Raw genomic sequence first — 6,543 nt, forward strand, 5'->3', positions numbered from 1 at the left:
GTCAGTGTGCATCTGCTGCAGCTCATTTTGAACCTCTTCTAGTAATTTCTTGAAATTGTCAGTTTCCTACATATTCAATAATAATTTTAAAAAATTGCTGAGCATAAATATAATTAATTTTGTAAAGAGTAAAACCATTATATTTTCACGAAAATTGTTACGATCTATATTTAAAAAAAATTGATACTCTTAGCAATGATTCGGGATTAGAGTCCGAAATAAAAAGAATTACAATAATTAATAATTCTCTTAAAATATCAGTTTTAAATAGAGCAAAAGAAGGATAAAATGTTTATTGCTATAATATCTGATAGATGAAAAAATGATAGCTTTGCTCACATTTAGTGATTTAAATTAATAATTCAATGAAAATAATAGAAAGTTTTAGTTAATTACACTACCGCCCTCGAATAGGCAAAAGGGAACGCCTCTTTTACTTGATTGAAAAAAGCTTAAGATGTACAAAATAAAAAGAACGAAAATTTTTCGTATTTTCTCTCTGAAAGCTGATAAAATTATGAAAAGAATGTCACAAAACAAAGAATTTTTGTTAAGTTTTCTGCCAGTTATAGAAAGAAGTGAATTTTGCATGATTTTCTTAATTCTTCAATTTATCGGCAACTGATTAATGATTTTAACGTTCTTGGATTAAAATTAGTTTTACATTAGGTGGTCTCAATTTAATAAAGTTGTTTACCTGGTTTTAGATTTTCTATGAGTCCATTTGTCGTTTTTCTTGAATCCTTTTAATTGTGGTTTGTTGGGGATATTGTTTGGCCGGTTTGAATCCTAGACTTGTACTTGATTCTGTGTATTGACAATGGTTTCTGATGACATATGGGATATTCCATTTTGTATTTTGGACCAGAAATTCTTCTTTTGAATACGGGTTTAGAAATAATTGGCTTCAGAAAAAAGGGGGGCTGAAAATAAGTGAACGAATTAATAGGAAGACAAAATTAAATGATAAATTAAAACTTGAATTAAGTTGAAGTAAATGACTATACTTACTTAGGATAAAACAATGACATGACGAGGAAGCACAAAACAATATACTTACTAATAAAATATTGTTATAAAAACGTAGAAAACAGCCTTTTTTTTACAAAAAATTAACTTGGTCCCGGGATTCCAAAGAGCTAAAAAAAATACCACAAAGAATTAATTCTTATTAAAACTATAATTTTTTTTTTAAAGGCAAATCAAATTAATTAAAATTGTTTAAAACTAATTTAAATTAAAAATCAAAATTTCATTTAAAAAAAAATGAAAATTAAATAATAATTACATTATAAAAGGGGATCTAAAGAATTATGTATAAAATTATGCTTATCTGATGAAATATTGGCCAACAATAATCCAAAACACTAACCTGAAACAAGAAGGGAAAAATTAATATTATTTAGAGTTAAAAAAAAAAGAAAAAAAAAAAGGGGGAAGGTAATAAAGTATTTAACTATAACAAATAATATAGATATAGAAGGAAAGGAAAGGATTAAACATTAAAACAATTTTGAGGTTAGGAAATCTGTCAAAGTATAAAAGGAATAACAAGTCATTTAAACAAAGAAAAAGGGAGAATGAATAAATAAAATTCAAAATTAATTCAACCAAAAGTGAATTATTAATAAAGGTATTTTAATTTAAAACAAAAAAAAATGAAGCATTAGTCGTATTAAAACAACTACAATTAATACTTACGAAAAGAATGCACAAGTAGTTCCTATCGAGCACCACTTCACTCATTATATTATTTATTATTATATAGTATAATATTGAAAAAAAATTCGCTCTTGAGATCGAATTTTTTCTATATGGGGGAGAGTGTAACATTGTCAGGTCTAGGTTGGGTCACTGTTTAGAGGTTGGGAGTGCTTCCCGAAGGCCGATTCTACAATAACATTATGAGAAAATGTAAAAACTTACGTAACATAACGTAAAATGTGAATGTAAAATATAAATGGTAATTTATATATATAAATTGTTGCAAAAATGGTCTGATTTATGGATTTTGAGCCGACTTATTCACAAAAATAAATATTTAGAAAATAATATGTATATATTTAATTTTAAAAATCGATTTGAGATTATATATAATAATCTTAATAAAACAATTAGAGTGATTATTGAAATTAGAATCTTATAAATAAATAATGAAAAGTTAAACGTTGGGTACAAACAAATTGGGTTAAGATTATAAAATTCATAAAGAAAATATTCAAGTAATTTAATAATTAATGTTAATAATTATTTTTAGATAAGTACTCAGAAAGGGTTTTCTGCAGTTTCCCCTTTTCTCTAGAGGATTGTTCTAGGTGAATACGAGTACTTGTTAAGCTTCGCTGCAGAAAAAAAATTGAGTCTTGATAATTATAAAATTATAATTATAATAAAATTATACGCATAAAATAAAGAAATGTAATCAACATTTAATTTAGGATAAAACGTAGAATAATAAAATTTCAAGTCGTAAAATATTCACAAATAAAGAGATAAAATTCATAATAAATGTGCAGGTGTCTCTAAAACGCAAAATCTTTTGCGTATTAAATAAATAAATCCATAAAATTGAGGTAATAAAAGGGATAAATCATAGAAATTCTCAGAAAAAAACAAGAATACTGCGTAAAAGACTAGAAATCTTGTGAGAGAAATTTTAGATGTCAATCAAAAGAGGGTGAAAATTGTTCAAAAATAAAATATTAGGGAAACCATGCATTAGTAAAACGCAATTATTATGACTCATTTTAAGAAAATACGTTGCGGAAATGTTGAGTGAATCATGTGTAAAAATCCAAGATGGTACCTGAAAAAATGGGCAGAGAATGAATGTGATTGGCAATAAAACATAACATGGACTCCAAACCGTATGCTGTAATTGGATGACAGAGTAATTGGGGGAAAAGGGACCCAAGTTAGGAGTAGGAAGAGAAATATAAAAGCTAAATTTTAGAGTAGAGAGTTAGATTTTTGAGCGATTTTCAAGTGCGTTGATTTGAAAACTCGTCTCTTTCAACGCGATAAAATATAAAAAGGAAAGGTTAGATTATCAGGATAGTGAATCTATTCTTTTAAGTCGCGAATCAAGACTCAATTTCAAAAACAATATTGAAGTTTTAAATAAATCAAGTTTTTCTGTTTGAGTGAAATTTGTTGTTTTTTTATTTAAAAAAAAAATAATACATAAAAAAAACTAATTATTTACGTTAATTATTGCATAAGAAATAAAATTATTATAAGTTTAATAATTTACTATAAACTTCTTTAAATTTCTGTGATTTAAAGAGAAAACAATTTGAAAAAGCTTTCTCAACAAGTAAATTCTTTTAAGAATTTAAAATCGATTTGAACTCAGATAATTGTTTTAATAAATAATAAATATTTAAAATCTAAAACACAGAAGAAAATAAGCAAACCATTGTGAACAGTGCATTAAGTTTCAAGAAATCCTTAAGCTGGCTGTTACAGACGATTATTTTGGTGATAGCGAGTTGGGGTTATCTAAAAAATTAATTTTCTTTATACGTGTATGCAAAAACCTCGTTTGGCAACCACTTTCAGCTATCCAAAATAATTGAATCCCTCACCGTACACGCGGACGACGAGCAAAATGTTTTGGTCACCATTTAACAATGAGTAAAATATTTTGCTCATCGTCCGCGCGCACGATGAGGAGTCAATATACGGAATGAAGATTTCACCTATAATAAACAACTCGCAGTCACCAAAAAACATGGTTGCACTTACAGGAAATATTGAGGCTAGGCCGGTACCTTAATTTTCCATGTCGCTCACTGATTAATAGATGGCGCAACGATATATTTCGCTGTGGGGATTGCAGCACGATAAATGCGGTTCCTGTAACTGCGCGACTTTTCTCTCGCACGAAAAGCGAGATACTGAATGCGTGACGTTTCTCTCTCTTACGTGAAGAGAGATAGAGAGATAGAATGCATGTTCGTCTGCTGTTCAGTTGCGCTGGAACCACGAAATGCTAAGCACGCACTTGGCGTAAATATATATAATTAAAAGTTAAATAAATCAAAGTTTATTAATAAAATATTATTTATTAAATACAATTAATTTGTCCACAATTGTGGGGATTCCTACTGAACTTCTTATAAACATTTATATTAATAAAAATCCCACATCGCTGCATTGCATTGAAATTTAGAGTGCCGCCAAGTGCGTCATCTGAAATTTAGATGCGGAAAATTCCCGTGCCTAAACTGTGATTTCACCTGTCATAGTGTATACTTCGTTTATAGGTGTAATCTTCTTTCAGGTTAGGCTGTTCTATAAAATTTATTATTGTTACTACGAGATTAATTCTGAAAAGCGTGTTTTTCTAACCACAATAGTGAAATTCATCGCTGAAGATGAATATCGTTTGATTTTGTCAATTTATTAAATTTCAAGAAAATAGTTAGTGAGGATGGTAAGGACCCCGCAGGATTTACATTAGTTTTGGCTCTCAGTCGATTTTTGTGTAACTTTAGGATTTGATAGTTGTTTGCATTCTGAACAACTTTTTCCTTTGGCAAATTGCTAGATATGGAGCTGGTTTTAAAATACAAGCAATTGAAACCCTTAAAATCGTTAAACGCGGTAACTACCGGAGTTTCAAATTTGAACAGTTTAAAAAGGATTGAATATTGTTTTAAAAAAATAAAATTACATTTTTATGCACTCAAAAGTGCTTTTGATACTTCCTAGAAATGAACGGTAACAACGCATTTGGGGTTGCCACCCTTATGTCCAACAAACAACCCCTAGCATTTACATTCTCCGTAACTTATGTTCAAGATTCAGATGAATCTAATGTTTTCTAGGATTTTTTAATAATATGATTTCAGACAATTACAATTTATCATAAGAGATAAAGTCATTTACAAATCAACCCTTAAGATTAGAAACCAACCTCTTTACCTCAATCTTCATGCATTCAAAAGTCGCTTTTATCTCTACAGAAAAATGTGTACAATTGTTTAAGGATACACTTTCATTCAATTCTAATTGAAATTAACGATTTTAAGGGTTTCAATAGCTTGTATCTTAAAACCAGCTCCATATCTAGCAATTTGCCAAAGGAAAAAGTTGTTCAGAATGCAAAAAACTATAAAATCCTAAAGTTACACAAAAATCGACTGAGAGCCAAAACTAATGTAAATCCTGCGGGGTCCTTTGTTTTGTATTTTAATATTGTAGTTAAGATGGTAAATAGGTGTCTCCTATTAAGTATTTCATTAACCTAATCATATCTGATAAGGTAGAAATTTAATTGACTAACAGTCAAATTTTTATGTACAAAACTCGTACAAATATTTTTCGTACATGGTTTCTAAAAAAAGTGGGTCGTTTCTCGCTGCTGGGGTATGATCCCAGAACCTTCTTATTGCCGGTAAGATGCTCTACAAATTGAGCTGCAGAGAGACCCGATTCCACTCAATTCAGTAACCATGCACACGACTTTTCAACGTCAATATTAAGAACTTTACAAAATATCTAGTGATGACGGTAATTTTGTTTTGAATTTTAATATTGTAGTTAAGATGGTAAATAGGTGTCTCGTATTAAGTATTTCATTAACCTAATCATATCTGATAAGGTAGAAATTTAATTGACCAACAGTCAAATTTTTATGTACGTAAGATGCTCTACCAATTGAGCTACAGAGAGACCTGATTCCACTCAATTTAAAAACCATGCACACGACTTTTCAACGTCAATATTAAGAACTTTCATGAATTCATGAATTCAAGAATTTCATGAAAATATTTATGATTTTTCGAGAAGTATATTGGTGGAGGGAGGTGTTGACTTTGCAGACGAAGATTGTATGTTTAAGAATATTGTAAAATTCATTTTTATGTTTCATTTTCAGCTCCATGATGACCAACGGGTTCTTTCTATTATTGAAATATATTCATAAGTCAAAATTTTGCATTCGACACATTTTTGACGCCCAACGTGACTTTTTTTTCATTGGAAGAAACTAATTTTCAATGCCATGATTGTGTTCACATATTCATGGTACTCAACTTGTTTCAACTTGTCGCGTTAAAATAAGTCATAGTGTCTCAAACGCGGAAAAGTAGCTTCCATTTCAGCCCTTTCGCACGCGTTAAATAACACTTGAGGAACAAAGTTTTCACCTATTGAGTATTAAAATATGGCTCCCATTTTTTCTAACTTTTTTTTTAATACTGTTATAGGATTTTTTGCTATCAAAAAAGTACGGCTTTAAACTGCTTTTCATGCATGACATTAAGGCGTACTTGCTTTTGCGACGACGAAATAGACACCTCTTTACAATTTTTTTTCACAGACATTTTAATATAATTTTAAAAACTTTTTTTATACCTAAAAATACATTAATAAAACTACAAAAATCAAAAATTGTTTTGTTTTTTTATTGTTAATTACGATTTGTAGAGGGCGCCAAAGTAGAAATCTAAAATTTGTAAGGTTTTGCGGCACCCACTGTAGAGCCGCTCCGGACAGTCCAAAATCAAAGAACTAAAATTTTTTTTTTAGTATACA

The 6,543-nt window shown here is 29.3% G+C and overlaps 1 long non-coding RNA gene across 1 annotated transcript; it reads right to left on the reverse strand.

Annotated features, from left to right (window-relative positions):
• Positions 1-654: 654 nt before the first annotated feature.
• On the reverse strand, positions 655-1,984 carry LOC127279699 (uncharacterized). Its single transcript, XR_007842668.1, has 4 exons — positions 1,702-1,984; positions 1,289-1,372; positions 1,061-1,139; positions 655-923 (listed from the first exon to the last, which is right to left on the reverse strand). It is a non-coding gene; the product is annotated as an uncharacterized LOC127279699 (long non-coding RNA).
• Between the last annotated feature and the right edge of the window lie 4,559 nt (positions 1,985-6,543).

This window comes from Leptopilina boulardi, unplaced genomic scaffold (assembly GCF_019393585.1).
Source record: "Leptopilina boulardi isolate dan_hultmark-lab unplaced genomic scaffold, ZJU_Lbou_2.1 LbouV2_222, whole genome shotgun sequence".
NCBI classification, from domain to species: Eukaryota; Metazoa; Arthropoda; class Insecta; order Hymenoptera; family Figitidae; genus Leptopilina; species Leptopilina boulardi.